Source organism: Colletes latitarsis, chromosome 12 (genome assembly GCF_051014445.1).
Source record: "Colletes latitarsis isolate SP2378_abdomen chromosome 12, iyColLati1, whole genome shotgun sequence".
NCBI lineage: Eukaryota > Metazoa > Arthropoda > Insecta > Hymenoptera > Colletidae > Colletes > Colletes latitarsis.
The window spans coordinates 10,444,273-10,467,518 of record NC_135145.1 but is presented as its reverse complement, the minus strand read 5'-3'; positions in this window follow the sequence as shown (position 1 = coordinate 10,467,518).

The following is a 23,246-nucleotide window of genomic DNA, read 5'->3' as shown; positions in this document are numbered from 1 at the left end:
GTATGCGAAAAATGCGAAAGTATGACCCAGATGATGGCAAATACCAGACCTAACCCTGATCTAACCGGTGTTATCCTCCAAAATATAGATCGAATCCAGGTTTAACTCACTGTATCAATGTGGTACCACATTACAACGTGATCCATACCAGGAGAAACCCAGTATCTGGCCAACAAGTATCCCAAATATGCGAAAGTATGAGCTGGATGGTGGCAAATACCAGACATAACCCAGACCTAACAGGCGTTGTCCTCTAAAATATAGATCGAATCCCGGTTTAATCCACTGTTTCAGTGTGGTACCAAATTACAACGTGCTCGAAAGCAGAAAAAGCCCAGGATCTTGCAATCAAGTATGCGAAAAATGTGAAAGTATGAGCCAGATGATGGCAAATACCAGACCTATCCCTGATCTAACCGGTGTTATCCTCTAAAGTATTGATCGGACCCAGGCATAACTCACTGTTTCAGTGTGGTACCACATTACTACATGATCTAAACCAGAAAAAAACCCAGGATCAAGCCAACATGTACCCGAAAAATGAGAAGGTATGAGCCAGATGATGGCAAATACCAGACCTAACCCTGACCTAACCGGTGTTATCCTCTAAAATGTAGATCGAATGCAGGTTTAACTCACTGTTTCGGTGTGGTACCACACTACTACGTGATACAAACCAGAAAACGCCCAGGATCTGGCCAACAAGTATGCGATAAATGCGAAAGTATGAGCCAGATGATGGCAAGTACCAGACCTAACCCAGACCTAACAGGCGTTGTCCTCTAAAATATAGATCGAATCCCAGTTTAATCCACTGTTTCAGTGTGGTACCAAATTACAACGTGCTCGAAAGCAGAAAAAGCCCAGGATCTTGCAATCAAGTATGCGAAAAATGTGAAAGTATGAGCCAGATGATGGCAAATACCAGACCTAACCCTGACCTAACAGGTGTTATCCTCTAAAATATAGGTCGAATACAGGTTTAATTCACTGTTTCAGTTTGGTACCACACTACTACGTGATACAAACCAGAAAACGCCCAGGATCTGGCCAACAAGTATGCGATAAATGCGAAAGTATGAGCCAGATGATGGCAAATACCAGACCTAACCCTGACCTAACCGGTGTTATCCTCTAAAATATTGATCGGACCAGGCATAACTCACTGTTTCAGTGTGGTACACATTACTACGTGATCCAAACCAGAAGAAGCCCAGGATCTGACCAACAAGTATTCGAAAAATGCGAATGTATGAGCCAGATGATGGCAAATACCAGACCTAACCCAGATCTTACAGGTGTTATCCTCTAAAATGTAGATCGAATCATGGTTTAATTCACTGTTTCAGGGTGGTACCACATTACAATGTGCTCGAAGGCAGAAAAAGCCAAGGATCTGGCCAACATGTACGTGAAAATTGCGAAAGTATGAGCCAGATGATGGCAAAGATCAGACCTGACCCTGACCTAAACGGAGTTGTCCTCTAAAAAATTGGTCGTATCCAGGTTTAACTCTCTGTTTCAGTGTGGTACCACATTACTACGTGATCCAAACAAGAAAACGCCCAGGATAGGCCAACAAGTATGCGAAAAATGCGAAAGTATGAGCCAGATGATGGCATATACCAGAACTAACCCTGACCTAACCGGTGTTATCCTCTAAAATGTAGATCGAATGCAGGTTTAACACACTGTTTCGGTGTGGTGCCACATTACAACGTGATCCATACCAGAAGAAACCCAGTATCTGGCCAACAAGTATCCGAAATATGCGAAAGTATGAGCTGGATGTTGGCAAATACCAGACATAACCCCGACCTAACAGGCGTTATCCTCAAAAATATAGATCGAATCCCGGTTTAATTCACTGTTTCAGTGTGGTACCAAATTACAACTTGCTCGAAAGCAGAAAACGCCCAGGATCTGGCCAACAAGTATGCGAAAAATGCGAAAGTATGACCCAGATGATGGCAAATTCCAGACCTAACCCAGACCTAACAGGCGTTGTCCTCTAAAATATAGATCGAATCCCGGTTTAATCCACTGTATCAGTGTGGTACCAAATTACAACGTGCTCGAAAGCAGAAAAAGCCCAGGATCTTGCGATCAAGTATGCGAAAAATGTGAAGGTATGAGCCAGATGATGGCAAATACCAGACCTAACCCTGACCTGACCGGTGTTATCCTCTAAAATATTGAGCGGACCCAGGCATAACTCACTGTTTCAGTGTGGTACCACATTACAACGTGATCCAAACCAGAAAACGCCCAGGATCTGGCCAACAAGTATGCGAAAAATGCGAAAGTATGACCCAGATGATGGCAAATACCAGACCTAACCCTGATCTAACCGGTGTTATCCTCCAAAATATAGATCGAATCCAGGTTTAACTCACTGTTTCAATGTGGTACCACATTACAACGTGATCCATACCAGAAGAAACCCAGTATCTGGCCAACAAGTATCCGAAATATGCGAAAGTATGAGCTGGATGATGGCAAATACCAGACATAACCCAGACCTAACAGGCGTTATCCTCAAAAATATAGATCGAATCCCGGTTTAATTCACTGTTTCAGAGTGGTACCAAATTACAACTTGCTCGAAAGCAGAAAACGCCCAGGATCTGGCCAACAAGTATGCGAAAAATGCGAAAGTATGACCCAGATGATGGCAAATACCAGACCTAACCCGGACCTAACAGGCGTTGTCCTCTAAAATATAGATCGAATCCCGGTTTAATCCACTGTATCAGTGTGGTACCAAATTACAACGTGCTCGAAAGCAGAAAAAGCCCAGGATCTTGCGATGAAGCATGCGAAAAATGTGAAGGTATGAGCCAGATGATGGCAAATACCAGACCTAACCCTGACCTGACCGGTGTTATCCTCTAAACTATAGGTCGAATACAGGTTTAATTCACTGTTTCAGTGTGGTACCACATTACTACGTGATCTAAACCAGAAAAAACCCAGGATCAAGCAAACAAGTACGCGAAAAATGAGAAAGTTTGAACCAGATGATGGAAAATACCAGACCTAATCCTGACCTAACCGGTGTTATCCTCTAAAATGTAGATCGAATGCAGGTTTAACTCACTGTTTCGGTGTGGTACCACACTACTACGTGATACAAACCAGAAAACGCCGATGATCTGCCCAACAAGTATGTGAAAATTGCGGAAGTATGAGCCAGATGATGGCAAAGACCAGACCTGACTCTGACCTTAACAGTGTTATCCTCTAAAACATTGGTCGTACCAAGGTTTAACTCTCTGTTTCAGTGTGGTACCACATTACTACATGATCTAAACCAGAAAAAGCCCAGGATCAAGCCAACATGTATTGCGACAAATGCGACAGTAAGAGCCAGATGACGGAAAATACCAGACCTAACCCTGACCTAACCGGTGTTATCCTCTAAAATGTAGATCGAATGCAGGTTTAATTGCCTGTTTCGGTGTGGTACCACATTACTACGTGATCCAAACCAGGAAAAGACCAGGATCTGGCTAACAAGTATGCGAAGAATGCGAAAGTATGAGCCAGATGATGGCCAATACCAGATCTTACCCTTACCTAACCGGTGTTATCCTCTAAAGTATTGATTGGACCCCGGATTAACTCACTGTTTCAGTGTGGTACCATATTACAACGTGCTTCAAAGCAGAAAAAGCCCAGCATCTGGCCAACATGTATGTGAAAATTGCGAAAGTATGAGCCAGATGATGGCAAATACCAGACCTAACCCTGACCTAACAGGCGTTGTCCTCTAAAATATAGATCGAATCCCGTTTAATCCACTGTATCAGTGGGGTACCAAATTACAACGTGCTCGAAAGCAGAAAAAGCCCAGGATCTTGCGATCAAGTATGCGAAAAATGTGAAAGTATGAACCAGATGATGGAACATACCAGACCTAAACCTGACCTAACCGGTGTTATCCTCTAAAATGTAGATCGAATGCAGGTTTAACTCACTGTTTCGGTGTGGTACGACACTACTACGTGATACAAACCAGAAAACGCCCAGGATCTGCCCAACAAGTATCCCAAATATGCGAAAGTATGAGCTGGATGGTGGCAAATACCAGACATAACCCAGACCTAACAGGCGTTGTCCTCTAAAATATAGATCGAATCCCGGTTTAATCCACTGTTTCAGTGTGGTACCAAATTACAACGTGCTCGAAAGCAGAAAAAGCCCAGGATCTTGCAATCAAGTACCCGAAAAATGAGAAACTATGAGCCAGATGATGGCAAATACCAGAGCTAACCCTGACCTAACCGGTGTTATCCTCTAAAATGTATATCGAATACAGGTTTAATTCACTGTTTCAGTTTGGTACCACACTACTACGTGATACAAACCAGAAAAAAACCCAGGATCAAGCCAACATGTACCCGAAAAATGAGAAGGTATGAGCCAGATGATGGCAAATACCAGACCTAACCCTGACCTAACCGGTGTTATCCTCTAAAATGTAGATCGAATGCAGGTTTAACTCACTGTTTCGGTGTGGTACCACACTACTACGTGATACAAACCAGAAAACGCCCAGGATCTGGCCAACAAGTATGCGATAAATGCGAAAGTATGAGCCAGATGATGGCAAGTACCAGACCTAACCCAGACCTAACAGGCGTTGTCCTCTAAAATATAGATCGAATCCCAGTTTAATCCACTGTTTCAGTGTGGTACCAAATTACAACGTGCTCGAAAGCAGAAAAAGCCCAGGATCTTGCAATCAAGTATGCGAAAAATGTGAAAGTATGAGCCAGATGATGGCAAATACCAGACCTAACCCTGACCTAACAGGTGTTATCCTCTAAAATATAGGTCGAATACAGGTTTAATTCACTGTTTCAGTTTGGTACCACACTACTACGTGATACAAACCAGAAAACGCCCAGGATCTGGCCAACAAGTATGCGATAAATGCGAAAGTATGAGCCAGATGATGGCAAATACCAGGCCTAACCCTGACCTAACCGGTGTTATCCTCTAAAATATTGATCGGACCAGGCATAACTCACTGTTTCAGTGTGGTACACATTACTACGTGATCCAAACCAGAAGAAGCCCAGGATCTGACCAACAAGTATTCGAAAAATGCGAATGTATGAGCCAGATGATGGCAAATACCAGACCTAACACAGATCTTACAGGTGTTATCCTCTAAAATGTAGATCGAATCATGGTTTAATTCACTGTTTCAGGGTGGTACCACATTACAATGTGCTCGAAGGCAGAAAAAGCCAAGGATCTGGCCAACATGTACGTGAAAATTGCGAAAGTATGAGCCAGATGATGGCAAAGATCAGACCTGACCCTGACCTAAACGGAGTTGTCCTCTAAAAAATTGGTCGTATCCAGGTTTAACTCTCTGTTTCAGTGTGGTACCACATTACTACATGATCTAAACCAGAAAAAAACCCGGGATCAAGCCAACAAGTACCCGAAAAATGAGAAAGGAGGTGCCAGATGATGGCAAATACCAGACCTAACCCTGACCTAACCGGTATTATCCTATAAAATGTAGATCGAATGCAGGTTTAACTCACTGGTTCAGTGTTGTACCACATTACTACATGATCTAAACCAGAAAAAACCCAGGATCAAGCCATCAAGTACCCGAAAAATGAGAAAGTATGAGCCAGATGATGGCAAATACCAGAGGTAACCCTGACCTAACCGGTGTTATCCTCTAAAATGTATATCGAATACAGGTTTAACTCAATGTTTCAGTGTGGTACCACATTACTACGTGATCCAAACAAGAAAACGCCCAGGATAGGCCAACAAGTATGCGAAAAATGCGAAAGTATGAGCCAGATGATGGCATATACCAGAACTAACCCTGACCTAACCGGTGTTATCCTCTAAAATGTAGATCGAATGCAGGTTTAACACACTGTTTCGGTGTGGTACCACATTACAACGTGATCCATACCAGAAGAAACCCAGTATCTGGCCAACAAGTATCCGAAATATGCGAAAGTATGAGCTGGATGTTGGCAAATACCAGACATAACCCCGACCTAACAGGCGTTATCCTCAAAAATATAGATCGAATCCCGGTTTAATTCACTGTTTCAGTGTGGTACCAAATTACAACTTGCTCGAAAGCAGAAAACGCCCAGGATCTGGCCAACAAGTATGCGAAAAATGCGAAAGTATGACCCAGATGATGGCAAATTCCAGACCTAACCCAGACCTAACAGGCGTTGTCCTCTAAAATATAGATCGAATCCCGGTTTAATCCACTGTATCAGTGTGGTACCAAATTACAACGTGCTCGAAAGCAGAAAAAGCCCAGGATCTTGCGATCAAGTATGCGAAAAATGTGAAGGTATGAGCCAGATGATGGCAAATACCAGACCTAACCCTGACCTGACCGGTGTTATCCTCTAAAATATTGAGCGGACCCAGGCATAACTCACTGTTTCAGTGTGGTACCACATTACAACGTGATCCAAACCAGAAAACGCCCAGGATCTGGCCAACAAGTATGCGAAAAATGCGAAAGTATGACCCAGATGATGGCAAATACCAGTCCTAACCCTGATCTAACCGGTGTTATCCTCCAAAATATAGATCGAATCCAGGTTTAACTCACTGTTTCAATGTGGTACCACATTACAACGTGATCCATACCAGAAGAAACCCAGTATCTGGCCAACAAGTATCCGAAATATGCGAAAGTATGAGCTGGATGATGGCAAATACCAGACATAACCCAGACCTAACAGGCGTTATCCTCAAAAATATAGATCGAATCCCGGTTTAATTCACTGTTTCAGAGTGGTACCAAATTACAACTTGCTCGAAAACAGAAAACGCCCAGGATCTGGCCAACAAGTATGCGAAAAATGCGAAAGTATGACCCAGATGATGGCAAATACCAGACCTAACCCGGACCTAACAGGCGTTGTCCTCTAAAATATAGATCGAATCCCGGTTTAATCCACTGTATCAGTGTGGTACCAAATTACAACGTGCTCGAAAGCAGAAAAAGCCCAGGATCTTGCGATCAAGCATGCGAAAAATGTGAAGGTATGAGCCAGATGATGGCAAATACCAGACCTAACCCTGACCTGACCGGTGTTATCCTCTAAACTATAGGTCGAATACAGGTTTAATTCACTGTTTCAGTGTGGTACCACATTACTACGTGATCTAAACCAGAAAAAACCCAGGATCAAGCAAACAAGTACGCGAAAAATGAGAAAGTTTGAACCAGATGATGGAAAATACCAGACCTAATCCTGACCTAACCGGTGTTATCCTCTAAAATGTAGATCGAATGCAGGTTTAACTCACTGTTTCGGTGTGGTACCACACTACTACGTGATACAAACCAGAAAACGCCGAGGATCTGCCCAACAAGTATGTGAAAATTGCGGAAGTATGAGCCAGATGATGGCAAAGACCAGACCTGACTCTGACCTTAACAGTGTTATCCTCTAAAACATTGGTCGTATCCAGGTTTAACTCTCTGTTTCAGTGTGGTACCACATTACTACATGATCTAAACCAGAAAAAGCCCAGGATCAAGCCAACATGTATTGCGACAAATGCGACAGTATGAGCCACATGATGGCAAATACCAGACCTAACCCAGACCTAACCGGTGTTATCCTCTAAAATATAGATTGAATCCAGGTTTAACTCACTGTTTCAGTGTGGTACCACATTACTACGTGATCCAAGCAAGAAAACGCCCAGGATCTGGCCAACAAGTATGCGAAAAATGCGAAAGTATGAGCCACATGATGGCAAATACCAGACCTAACCCAGACCTAACCGGTGTTATCCTCTAAAATATAGATTGAATCCAGGCATAACTCACTGTTTCAGTGTGGTACCACATTACTACGTGATCCAAACAAGAAAACGCCCAGGATCCTGCAATGAAGAATGCAAAAAATGTGAAAGTATGAGCCAGATGATGGCAAATACCAGACCTAACCCTGATCTAACTGGTGTTATCCTCTAAAATGTAGAGCAAATCAAGGTTTAATTCACTGTTTCAGGGTGGTACCACATTACAATGTGCTCGAAGGCAGAAAAAGCCAAGGATCTGGCCAACATGTACGTGAAAATTGCGAAAGTATGAGCCAGATGATGGCAAAGATCAGACCTCACCCTGACCTAAACGGAGTTATCCTCTAAAGCATAGATTGAATCCAGGTTTAACTCACTGTTTCAGTGTGGTACCACATTACTACGTGATCCAAACAAGAAAACGCCCAGGATCTGGCCAACAAGTATGCGAAAAATGCGAAAGTATGAGCCACATGATGGCAAATACCAGACCTAACCCTGATCTAACCGGTGTTATCCTCCAAAATATAGATCGAATCCAGGTTTAACTCACTGTTTCAATGTGGTACCACATTACAACGTGCTCGAAAGCAGAAAAAGCCCAGGATCAAACCAACAAGTATTGCGAGAAATGCGACAGTATGAGCCAGATGATGGCAAATACCAGAACTAACCCTGACCTAACCGGTGTTATCCTCTAAAATGTAGATCGAATGCAGGTTTAACTCTCTGTTTCGGTGTGGTACCACATGACTACGTGATCCAAACCAGAAAACGCCCAGGATCTGCCAACAAGTATGCGAAAAATGCGAAAGTATGACCCAGATGATGGCAAATACCAGACCTAACCCTGATCTAACCGGTGTTATCCTCCAAAATATAGATCGAATCCAGGTTTAACTCACTGTATCAATGTGGTACCACATTACAACGTGATCCATACCAGGAGAAACCCAGTATCTGGCCAACAAGTATCCCAAATATGCGAAAGTATGAGCCAGATGATGGCAAATACCGGACCTAACCCAGATCTTACCGGTGTTATCCTCTAAAATATAGATCGAATCCAGGATTAATTCACTGTTTCAGTGTGGTACCACATTACTACGTGATCCAAACAAGAAAACGCCCAGGATCCTGCAATGAAGAATGCAAAAAATGTGAAAGTATGAGCCAGATGATGGCAAATACCAGACCTAACCCTGATCTAACCGGTGCTATCCTCTAAAATGTAGATCGAATCAAGGTTTAATTCACTGTTTCAGTGTGGTACCACATTACCAAGTGCTCGAAAGCAGATAAAGCCCAGGATCAAACCAACAAGTATTGCGAGAAATGCGACAATATGAGCCAGATGATGGCATATACCAGAACTAACCCTGACCTAACCGGTGTTATCCTCTAAAATGTAGATCGAATGCAGGTTTAACTCACTGTTTCGGTGTGGTACCACATTACAACGTGATCCATACCAAAAGAAACCCAGTATCTGGCCAACAAGTATCCGAAATATGCGAAAGTATGAGCTGGATGTTGGCAAATACCAGACATAACCCAGACCTAACAGGCGTTATCCTCAAAAATATGGATCGAATCCCGGTTTAATTCACTGTTTCAGTGTGGTACCAAATTACAACTTGCTCGAAAGCAGAAAACGCCCAGGATCTGGCCAACAAGTATGCGAAAAATGCGAAAGTATGACACAGATGATGGCAAATTCCAGACCTAACCCAGACCTAACAGGCGTTGTCCTCTAAAATATAGATCGAATCCCGGTTTAATCCACTGTATCAGTGTGGTACCAAATTACAACGTGCTCGAAAGCAGAAAAAGCCCAGGATCTTGCGATCAAGTATGCGAAAAATGTGAAGGTATGAGCCAGATGATGGCAAATAAAAGACCTAACCCTGACATGACCGGTGTTATCCTCTAAAATATTGAGCGGACCCAGGCATAACTCACTGTTTCAGTGTGGTACCACATTACAACGTGATCCAAACCAGAAAACGCCCAGGATCTGGCCAACAAGTATGCGAAAAATGCGAAAGTATGACCCAGATGATGGCAAATACCAGACCTAACCCTGACCTGACCGGTGTTATCCTCTAAACTATAGGTCGACTACAGGTTTAATTCACTGTTTCAGTGTGGTACCACATTACTACGTGATCTAAACCAGAAAAAACCCAGGATCAAGCAAACAACTACGCGAAAAATGAGAAAGTTTGAACCAGATGATGGAAAATACCAGACCTAACCCTGACCTAACCGGTGTTATCCTCTAAAATGTAGATCGAATGCAGGTTTAACTCACTGTTTTAATGTGGTACCACATTACAACGTGATCCATACCAGAAGAAACCCAGTATCTGGCCAACAAGTATCCGAAATATGCGAAAGTATGAGCTGGATGATGGCAAATACCAGACATAACCCAGACCTAACAGGCGTTATCCTCAAAAATAACGATCGAATCCCGGTTTAATTCACTGTTTCAGAGTGGGACCAAATTACAACTTGCTCGAAAGCAGAAAACGCCCAGGATCTGGCCAACAAGTATGCGAAAAATGCGAAAGTATGACCCAGATGATGGCAAATACCAGACCTAACCCGGACCTAACAGGCGTTGTCCTCTAAAATATAGATCGAATCCCGGTTTAATCCACTGTATCAGTGTGGTACCAAATTACAACGTGCTCGAAAGCAGAAAAAGCCCAGGATCTTGCGATCAAGTATGCGAAAAATGTGAAGGTATGAGCCAGATGATGGCAAATAAAAGACCTAACCCTGACATGACCGGTGTTATCCTCTAAAATATTGAGCGGACCCAGGCATAACTCACTGTTTCAGTGTGGTACCACATTACAACGTGATCCAAACCAGAAAACGCCCAGGATCTGGCCAACAAGTATGCGAAAAATGCGAAAGTATGACCCAGATGATGGCAAATACCAGACCTAACCCTGACCTGACCGGTGTTATCCTCTAAACTATAGGTCGACTACAGGTTTAATTCACTGTTTCAGTGTGGTACCACATTACTACGTGATCTAAACCAGAAAAAACCCAGGATCAAGCAAACAATTACGCGAAAAATGAGAAAGTTTGAACCAGATGATGGAAAATACCAGACCTAACCCTGACCTAACCGGTGTTATCCTCTAAAATGTAGATCGAATGCAGGTTTAACTCACTGTTTTAATGTGGTACCACATTACAACGTGATCCATACCAGAAGAAACCCAGTATCTGGCCAACAAGTATCCGAAATATGCGAAAGTATGAGCTGGATGATGGCAAATACCAGACATAACCCAGACCTAACAGGCGTTATCCTCAAAAATATAGATCGAATCCCGGTTTAATTCACTGTTTCAGAGTGGGACCAAATTACAACTTGCTCGAAAGCAGAAAACGCCCAGGATCTGGCCAACAAGTATGCGAAAAATGCGAAAGTATGACCCAGATGATGGCAAATACCAGACCTAACCCGGACCTAACAGGCGTTGTCCTCTAAAATATAGATCGAATCCCGGTTTAATCCACTGTATCAGTGTGGTACCAAATTACAACGTGCTCGAAAGCAGAAAAAGCCCAGGATCTTGCGATCAAGCATGCGAAAAATGTGAAGGTATGAGCCAGATGATGGCAAATACCAGACCTAACCCTGACCTGACCGGTGTTATCCTCTAAACTATAGGTCGACTACAGGTTTAATTCACTGTTTCAGTGTGGTACCACATTACTACGTGATCTAAACCAGAAAAAACCCAGGATCAAGCAAACAACTACGCGAAAAATGAGAAAGTTTGAACCAGATGATGGAAAATACCAGACCTAACCCTGACCTAACCGGTGTTATCCTCTAAAATGTAGATCGAATGCAGGTTTAACTCACTGTTTTAATGTGGTACCACATTACAACGTGATCCATACCAGAAGAAACCCAGTATCTGGCCAACAAGTATCCGAAATATGCGAAAGTATGAGCTGGATGATGGCAAATACCAGACAGAACCCAGACCTAACAGGCGTTATCCTCAAAAATATAGATCGAATCCCGGTTTAATTCACTGTTTCAGAGTGGGACCAAATTACAACTTGCTCGAAAGCAGAAAACGCCCAGGATCTGGCCAACAAGTATGCGAAAAATGCGAAAGTATGACCCAGATGATGGCAAATACCAGACCTAACCCGGACCTAACAGGCGTTGTCCTCTAAAATATAGATCGAATCCCGGTTTAATCCACTGTATCAGTGTGGTACCAAATTACAACGTGCTCGAAAGCAGAAAAAGCCCAGGATCTTGCGATCAAGCATGCGAAAAATGTGAAGGTATGAGCCAGATGATGGCAAATACCAGACCTAACCCTGACCTGACCGGTGTTATCCTCTAAACTATAGGTCGACTACAGGTTTAATTCACTGTTTCAGTGTGGTACCACATTACTACGTGATCTAAACCAGAAAAAACCCAGGATCAAGCAAACAAGTACGCGAAAAATGAGAAAGTTTGAACCAGATGATGGAAAATACCAGACCTAACCCTGACCTAACCGGTGTTATCCTCTAAAATGTAGATCGAATGCAGGTTTAACTCACTGTTTCGGTGTGGTACCACACTACTACGTGATACAAACCAGAAAACGCCCAGGATCTGCCCAACAAGTATGCGATAAATGCGAAAGTATGAGCCAGATGATGGCAAATACCAGACCTAACCCTGACCTAACCGTTGTTATCCTTTAAAATATTGATCGTATCCAGGTTTAACGCACTGTTTCAGTGTGGTACCATATTACTACGTGATCCAAACCAGAAGAAGCCCAGGATCTGGCCAACAAGTATTCGAAAAATGCGAAAGTATGAGCCAGATGATGGCAAATACCAGACCTAACCCAGATCTTACAGATGTTATTCTCTAAAATATAGATCGAATCCAGGATTAATTCACTGTTTCAGTTTGGTACCATACTACTAGGTGATCCAACCCGGAAAACGCCCAGGATCTGCCCAACAAGTATGCGAAAAATGCGAAAGTATGAGCCAGATGATGGCAAATACCAGACCTATCCCTGATCTTACCGGTGTTATCCTCTAAAATATAGATCGAATCCAGGTTTAATTCACTGTTTCAGTGTGGTACCACATTACCAAGTTCTCCAAAGCAGAAAAATCCCAGGATCTGGCCAACATGTATGTGAAAATTGCGGAAGTATGAGCCAGATGATGGCAAAGACCAGACCTGACTCTGACCTTAACAGTGTTATCCTCTAAAACATTGGTCGTATCCAGGTTTAACTCTCTGTTTCAGTGTGGTACCACATTACTACATGATCTAAACCAGAAAAAGCCCAGGATCAAGCCAACAAGTATTGCGACAAATGCGACAGTAAGAGCCAGATGACGGAAAATACCAGACCTAACCCTGACCTAACCGGTGTTATCCTCTAAAATGTAGATCGAATGCAGGTTTAATTGCCTGTTTCGGTGTGGTACCACATTACTACGTGATCCAAACCAGGAAAAGACCAGGATCTGGCTAACAAGTATGCGAAGAATGCGAAAGTATGAGCCAGATGATGGCCAATACCAGATCTTACCCTTACCTAACCGGTGTTATCCTCTAAAGTATTGATTGGACCCCGGATTAACTCACTGTTTCAGTGTGGTACCATATTACAACGTGCTTCAAAGCAGAAAAAGCCCAGCATCTGGCCAACATGTATGTGAAAATTGCGAAAGTATGAGCCAGATGATGGCAAATACCAGACCTAACCCTGACCTAACAGGCGTTGTCCTCTAAAATATAGATCGAATCCCGGTTTAATCCACTGTATCAGTGTGGTACCAAATTACAACGTGCTCGAAAGCAGAAAAAGCCCAGGATCTTGCGATCAAGTATGCGAAAAATGTGAAAGTATGAACCAGATGATGGAACATATCAGACCTAACCCTGACCTAAGCGGTGTTATCCTCTAAAATGTAGATCGAATGCAGGTTTAACTCACTGTTTCGGTGTGGTACGACACTACTACGTGATACAAACCAGAAAACGCCCAGGATCTGCCCAACAAGTATGCGATAATTGCGAAAGTATGAGCCAGATGATGGCAAATACCAGACCTAACCCTGACCTAACCGGTGTTATCCTCTAAAATATTGATCGGACCAGGCATAACTCACTGTTTCAGTGTGGTACACATTACTACGTGATCCAAACCAGAAGAAGCCCAGGATCTGACCAACAAGTATTCGAAAAATGCGAATGTATGAGCCAGATGATGGCAAATACCAGACCTAACCCAGATCTTACAGGTGTTATCCTCTAAAATGTAGATCGAATCATGGTTTAATTCACTGTTTCAGGGTGGTACCACATTACAATGTGCTCGAAGGCAGAAAAAGCCAAGGATCTGGCCAACATGTACGTGAAAATTGCGAAAGTATGAGCCAGATGATGGCAAAGATCAGACCTGACCCTGACCTAAACGAAGTTGTCCTCTAAAAAATTGGTCGTATCCAGGTTTAACTCTCTGTTTCAGTGTGGTACCACATTACTACATGATCTAAACCAGAAAAAAACCCGGGATCAAGCCAACAAGTACCCGAAAAATGAGAAAGGAGGTGCCAGATGATGGCAAATACCAGACCTAACCCTGACCTAACCGGTATTATCCTATAAAATGTAGATCGAATGCAGGTTTAACTCACTGGTTCAGTGTTGTACCACATTACTACATGATCTAAACCAGAAAAAACCCAGGATCAAGCCATCAAGTACCCGAAAAATGAGAAAGTATGAGCCAGATGATGGCAAATACCAGAGCTAACCCTGACCTGACCGGTGTTATCCTCTAAAATGTATATCGAATACAGGTTTAACTCAATGTTTCGGTGTGGTACCACATTACTACGTGATCCAAACCAGAAAACGCCCAGGATCTGGCTAACAAGTATGCGAAAATTGCGAAAGCATGAGCCAGATGATGGCAAATACCACACCTAACCCTGACCTAACCGGTGTTATCCTCTAAAGCATAGATTGAATCCAGGTTTAACTCACTGTATCAGTGTGGTACCAAATTACAACGTGCTCGAAAGCAGAAAAAGCCCAGGATCTTGCGATCAAGTATGCGAAAAATGTGAAGGTATGAGCCAGATGATGGCAAATACCAGACCTAACCCTGACCTGACCGGTGTTATCCTCTAAAATATTGAGCGGACCCAGGCATAACTCACTGTTTCAGTGTGGTACCACATTACAACGTGATCCAAACCAGAAAACGCCCAGGATCTGGCCAACAAGTATGCGAAAAATGCGAAAGTATGACCCAGATGATGGCAAATACCAGACCTAACCCTGATCTAACCGGTGTTATCCTCCAAAATATAGATCGAATCCAGGTTTAACTCACTGTTTCAATGTGGTACCACATTACAACGTGATCCATACCAGAAGAAACCCAGTATCTGGCCAACAAGTATCCGAAATATGCGAAAGTATGAGCTGGATGATGGCAAATACCAGACATAACCCAGACCTAACAGGCGTTATCCTCAAAAATATAGATCGAATCCCGGTTTAATTCACTGTTTCAGAGTGGTACCAAATTACAACTTGCTCGGAAGCAGAAAACGCCCAGGATCTGGCCAACAAGTATGCGAAAAATGCGAAAGTATGACCCAGATGATGGCAAATACCAGACCTAACCCGGACCTAACAGGCGTTGTCCTCTAAAATATAGATCGAATCCCGGTTTAATCCACTGTATCAGTGTGGTACCAAATTACAACGTGCTCGAAAGCAGAAAAAGCCCAGGATCTTGCGATCAAGCATGCGAAAAATGTGAAGGTATGAGCCAGATGATGGCAAATACCAGACCTAACCCTGACCTGACCGGTGTTATCCTCTAAACTATAGGTCGAATACAGGTTTAATTCACTGTTTCAGTGTGGTACCACATTACTACGTGATCTAAACCAGAAAAAACCCAGGATCAAGCAAACAAGTACGCGAAAAATGAGAAAGTTTGAACCAGATGATGGAAAATACCAGACCTAACCCTGACCTAACCGGTGTTATCCTCTAAAATCTAGATCGAATGCAGGTTTAACTCACTGTTTCGGTGTGGTACCACACTACTACGTGATACAAACCAGAAAACGCCCAGGATCTGCCCAACAAGTATGCGATAAATGCGAAAGTATGAGCCAGATGATGGCAAATACCAGACCTAACCCTGACCTAACCGTTGTTATCCTTTAAAATATTGATCGTATCCAGGTTTAACGCACTGTTTCAGTGTGGTACCATATTACTACGTGATCAAAACCAGAAGAAGCCCAGGATCTGGCCAACAAGTATTCGAAAAATGCGAAAGTATGAGCCAGATGATGGCAAATACCAGACCTAACCCAGATCTTACAGGTGTTATTCTCTAAAATATAGATCGAATCCAGGATTAATTCACTGTTTCAGTTTGGTACCATACTACTAGGTGATCCAACCCGGAAAACGCCCAGGATCTGCCCAACAAGTATGCGAAAAATGCGAAAGTATGAGCCAGATGATGGCAAATACCAGACCTATCCCTGATCTTACCGGTGTTATCCTCTAAAATATAGATCGAATCCAGGTTTAATTCACTGTTTCAGTGTGGTACCACATTACCAAGTTCTCCAAAGCAGAAAAATCCCAGGATCTGGCCAACATGTATGTGAAAATTGCGGAAGTATGAGCCAGATGATGGCAAAGACCAGACCTGACTCTGACCTTAACAGTGTTATCCTCTAAAACATTGGTCGTATCCAGGTTTAACTCCCTGTTTCAGTGTGGTACCACATTACTACATGATCTAAACCAGAAAAAGCCCAGGATCAAGCCAACATGTATTGCGACAAATGCGACAGTAAGAGCCAGATGACGGAAAATACCAGACCTAACCCTGACCTAACCGGTGTTATCCTCTAAAATGTAGATCGAGTGCAGGTTTAATTGCCTGTTTCGGTGTGGTACCACATTACTACGTGATCCAAACCAGGACAAGACCAGGATCTGGCTAACAAGTATGCGAAAATTGCGAAAGTATGAGCCAGATGATGGCAAATACCAGACCTAACCCTGACCTAACAGGCGTTGTCCTCTAAAATATAGATCGAATCCCGGTTTAATCCACTGTATCAGTGTGGTACCAAATTACAACGTGCTCGAAAGCAGAAAAAGCCCAGGATCTTGCGATCAAGTATGCGAAAAATGTGAAAGTATGAACCAGATGATGGAACATACCAGACCTAACCCTGACCTAACCGGTGTTATCCTCTAAAATGTAGATCGAATGCAGGTTTAACTCACTGTTTCGGTGTGGTACGACACTACTACGTGATACAAACCAGAAAACACCCAGGATCTGCCCAACAAGTATGCGATAAATGCGAAAGTATGAGCCAGGTGATGGCAAATACCAGACCTAACCCTGACCTAACCGGTGTTATCCTATAAAATGTAGATCGAATGCAGGTTTAACTCACTGTTTCAGTGTTGTACCACATTACTACATGACCTAACCAGAAAAAACCCAGGATCAAGCCAACAAGTACCCAAAAAATGAGAAACTATGCGCCAGATGATGGCAAATACCAGAGCTAACCCTGACCTAACCGGTGTTATCCTCTAAAATGTATATCGAATACAGGTTTAACTCAATGTTTCGGTGTGGTACCACATTACTACGTGATCCAAACCAGAAAACGCCCAGGATCTGGCTAACAAGTATGCGAAAAATGCGAAAGCATGAGCCAAATGATGGCAAATACCACACCTAACCCTGACCTAACCGGTGTTATCCTCTAAAGCATAGATTGAATCCAGGTTTAACTCACTGTTTCAGTGTGGTACCACATTACTACGTGATCCAAGCAAGAAAACGCCCAGGATCTGGCCAACAAGTATGCGAAAAATGCGAAAGTATGAGCCACACGATGGCAAATACCAGACCTAACCCAGACCTAACCGGTGTTATCCTCTAAAATATAGATTGAATCCAGGTTTAACTCACTGTTTCAGTGTGGTACCACATTACTACGTGATCCAAGCAAGAAAACGCCCAGGATCTGGCCAACAAGTATGCGAAAAATGCGAAAGTATGAGCCACATGATGGCAAATACCAGACCTAACCCAGACCTAACCGGTGTTATCCTCTAAAATATAGATTGAATCCAGGCATAACTCACTGTTTCAGTGTGGTACCACATTACTACGTGATCCAAACAAGAAAACGCCCAGGATCCTGCAATGAAGAATGCAAAAAATGTGAAAGTATGAGCCAGATGATGGCAAATACCAGACCTAACCCTGATCTAACTGGTGTTATCCTCTAAAATGTAGAGCAAATCAAGGTTTAATTCACCGTTTCAGGGTGGTACCACATTACAATGTGCTCGAAGGCAGAAAAAGCCAAGGATCTGGCCAACATGTACGTGAAGATTGCGAAAGTATGAGCCAGATGATGGCAAAGATCAGACCTGACCCTGACCTAAACGGAGTTATCCTCTAAAGCATAGATTGAATCCAGGTTTAACTCACTGTTTCAGTGTGGTACCACATTACTACGTGATCCAAACAAGAAAACGCCCAGGATCTGGCCAACAAGTATGCGAAAAATGCGAAAGTATGAGCCACATGATGGCAAATACCAGACCTAACCCTGATCTAACCGGTGTTATCCTCCCAAATATAGATCGAATCCAGGTTTAACTCACTGTTTCAATGTGGTACCACATTACAACGTGCTCGAAAGCAGAAAAAGCCCAGGATCAAACCAACAAGTATTGCGAGAAATGCGACAGTATGAGCCAGATGATGGCAAATACCAGAACTAACCCTGACCTAACCGGTGTTATCCTCTAAAATGTAGATCGAATGCAGGTTTAACTCTCTGTTTCGGTGTGGTACCACATGACTACGTGATCCAAACCAGAAAACGCCCAGGATCTGCCAACAAGTATGCGAAAAATGCGAAAGTATGACCCAGATGATGGCAAATACCAGACCTAACCCTGATCTAACCGGTGTTATCCTCCAAAATATAGATCGAATCCAGGTTTAACTCACTGTATCAATGTGGTACCACATTACAACGTGATCCATACCAGGAGAAACCCAGTACCTGGCCAACAAGTATCCCAAATATGCGAAAGTATGAGCTGGATGGTGGCAAATACCAGACATAACCCAGACCTAACAGGCGTTGTCCTCTAAAATATAGATCGAATCCCGGTTTAATCCACTGTTTCAGTGTGGTACCAAATTACAACGTGCTCGAAAGCAGAAAAAGCCCAGGATCTTGCAATCAAGTATGCGAAAAATGTGAAAGTATGAGCCAGATGATGGCAAATACCAGACCTATCCCTGATCTAACCGGTGTTATCCTCTAAAGTATTGATCGGACCCAGGCATAACTCACTGTTTCAGTGTGGTACCACATTACTACATGATCTAAACCAGAAAAAAACCCAGGATCAAGCCAACATGTACCCGAAAAATGAGAAGGTATGAGCCAGATGATGGCAAATACCAGACCTAACCCTGACCTAACCGGTGTTATCCTCTAAAATGTAGATCGAATGCAGGTTTAACTCACTGTTTCGGTGTGGTACCACACTACTTTGTGATACAAACCAGAAAACGCCCAGGATCTGGCCAACAAGTATGCGATAAATGCGAAAGTATGAGCCAGATGATGGCAAGTACCAGACCTAACCCAGACCTAACAGGCGTTGTCCTCTAAAATATAGATCGAATCCCAGTTTAATCCACTGTTTCAGTGTGGTACCAAATTACAACGTGCTCGAAAGCAGAAAAAGCCCAGGATCTTGCAATCAAGTATGCGAAAAATGTGAAAGTATGAGCCAGATGATGGCAAATACCAGACCTAACCCTGACCTAACAGGTGTTATCCTCTAAAATATAGGTCGAATACAGGTTTAATTCACTGTTTCAGTTTGGTACCACACTACTACGTGATACAAACCAGAAAACGCCCAGGATCTGGCCAACAAGTATGCGATAAATGCGAAAGTATGAGCCAGATGATGGCAAATACCAGACCTAACCCTGACCTAACCGGTGTTATCCTCTAAAATATTGATCGGACCAGGCATAACTCACTGTTTCAGTGTGGTACACATTACTACGTGAGCCAAACCAGAAGAAGCCCAGGATCTGACCAACAAGTATTCGAAAAATGCGAATGTATGAGCCAGATGATGGCAAATACCAGACCTAACCCAGATCTTAGAGGTGTTATCCTCTAAAATGTAGATCGAATCATGGTTTAATTCACTGTTTCAGGGTGGTACCACATTACAATGTGCTCGAAGGCAGAAAAAGCCAAGGATCTGGCCAACATGTACGTGAAAATTGCGAAAGTATGAGCCAGATGATGGCAAAGATCAGACCTGACCCTGACCTAAACGGAGTTGTCCTCTAAAAAATTGGTCGTATCCAGGTTTAACTCTCTGTTTCAGTGTGGTAACACATTACTACATGATCTAAACCAGAAAAAAACCCGGGATCAAGCCAACAAGTACCCGAAAAATGAGAAAGGAGGTGCCAGATGATGGCAAATACCAGACCTAACCCTGACCTAACCGGTATTATCCTATAAAATGTAGATCGAATGCAGGTTTAACTCACTGGTTCAGTGTTGTACCACATTACTACATGATCTAAACCAGAAAAAACCCAGGATCCAGCCATCAAGTACCCGAAAAATGAGAAAGTATGAGCCAGATGATGGCAAATACCAGAGCTAACCCTGACCTAACCGGTGTTATCCTCTAAAATGTATATCGAATACAGGTTTAACTCAATGTTTCGGTGTGGTACCACATTACTACGTGATCCAAACCAGAAAACGCCCAGGATCTGGCTAACAAGTATGCGAAAATTGCGAAAGCATGAGCCAGATGATGGCAAATACCACACCTAACCCTGACCTAACCGGTGTTATCCTCTAAAGCATAGATTGAATCCAGGTTTAACTCACTGTTTCAGTGTGGTACCACATTACTACGTGATCCAAACAAGAAAACGCCCAGGATAGGCCAACAAGTATGCGAAAAATGCGAAAGTATGAGCCAGATGATGGCATATACCAGAACTAACCCTGACCTAACCGGTGTTATCCTCTAAAATGTAGATCGAATGCAGGTTTAACACACTGTTTCGGTGTGGTACCACATTACAACGTGATCCATACCAGAAGAAACCCAGTATCTGGCCAACAAGTATCCGAAATATGCGAAAGTATGAGCTGGATGTTGGCAAATACCAGACATAACCCCGACCTAACAGGCGTTATCCTCAAAAATATAGATCGAATCCCGGTTTAATTCACTGTTTCAGTGTGGTACCAAATTACAACTTGCTCGAAAGCAGAAAACGCCCAGGATCTGGCCAACAAGTATGCGAAAAATGCGAAAGTATGACCCAGATGATGGCAAATTCCAGACCTAACCCAGACCTAACAGGCGTTGTCCTCTAAAATATAGATCGAATCCCGGTTTAATCCACTGTATCAGTGTGGTACCAAATTACAACGTGCTCGAAAGCAGAAAAAGCCCAGGATCTTGCGATCAAGTATGCGAAAAATGTGAAGGTATGAGCCAGATGATGGCAAATACCAGACCTAACCCTGACCTGACCGGTGTTATCCTCTAAAATATTGAGCGGACCCAGGCATAACTCACTGTTTCAGTGTGGTACCACATTACAACGTGATCCAAACCAGAAAACGCCCCGGATCTGGCCAACAAGTATGCGAAAAATGCGAAAGTATGACCCAGATGATGGCAAATACCAGACCTAACCCTGATCTAACCGGTGTTATCCTCCAAAATATAGATCGAATCCAGGTTTAACTCACTGTTTCAATGTGGTACCACATTACAACGTGATCCATACCAGAAGAAACCCAGTATCTGGCCAACAAGTATCCGAAATATGCGAAAGTATGAGCTGGATGATGGCAAATACCAGACATAACCCAGACCTAACAGGCGTTATCCTCAAAAATATAGATCGAATCCCGGTTTAATTCACTGTTTCAGAGTGGTACCAAATTACAACTTGCTCGAAAGCAGAAAACGCCCAGGATCTGGCCAACAAGTATGCGAAAAATGCGAAAGTATGACCCAGATGATGGCAAATACCAGACCTAACCCGGACCTAACAGGCGTTGTCCTCTAAAATATAGATCGAATCCCGGTTTAATCCACTGTATCAGTGTGGTACCAAATTACAACGTGCTCGAAAGCAGAAAAAGCCCAGGATCTTGCGATCAAGCATGCGAAAAATGTGAAGGTATGAGCCAGATGATGGCAAATACCAGACCTAACCCTGACCTGACCGGTGTTATCCTCTAAACTATAGGTCGAATACAGGTTTAATTCACTGTTTCAGTGTGGTACCACATTACTACGTGATCTAAACCAGAAAAAACCCAGGATCAAGCAAACAAGTACGCGAAAAATGAGAAAGTTTGAACCAGATGATGGAAAATACCAGACCTAATCCTGACCTAACCGGTGTTATCCTCTAAAATGTAGATGGAATGCAGGTTTAACTCACTGTTTCGGTGTGGTACCACACTACTACGTGATACAAACCAGAAAACGCCGAGGATCTGCCCAACAAGTATGTGAAAATTGCGGAAGTATGAGCCAGATGATGGCAAAGACCAGACCTGACTCTGACCTTAACAGTGTTATCCTCTAAAACATTGGTCGTATCCAGGTTTAACTCTCTGTTTCAGTGTGGTACCACATTACTACATGATCTAAACCAGAAAAAGCCCAGGATCAAGCCAACATGTATTGCGACAAATGCGACAGTAAGAGCCAGATGACGGAAAATACCAGACCTAACCATGACCTAACCGGTGTTATCCTCTAAAATGTAGATCGAATGCAGGTTTAATTGCCTGTTTCGGTGTGGTACCACATTACTACGTGATCCAAACCAGGAAAAGACCAGGATCTGGCTAACAAGTATGCGAAGAATGCGAAAGTATGAGCCAGATGATGGCCAATACCAGATCTTACCCTTACCTAACCGGTGTTATCCTCTAAAGTATTGATTGGACCCCGGATTAACTCACTGTTTCAGTGTGGTACCATATTACAACGTGCTTCAAAGCAGAAAAAGCCCAGCATCTGGCCAACATGTATGTGAAAATTGCGAAAGTATGAGCCAGATGATGGCAAATACCAGACCTAACCCTGACCTAACAGGCGTTGTCCTCTAAAATATAGATCGAATCCCGTTTAATCCACTGTATCAGTGGGGTACCAAATTACAACGTGCTCGAAAGCAGAAAAAGCCCAGGATCTTGCGATCAAGTATGCGAAAAATGTG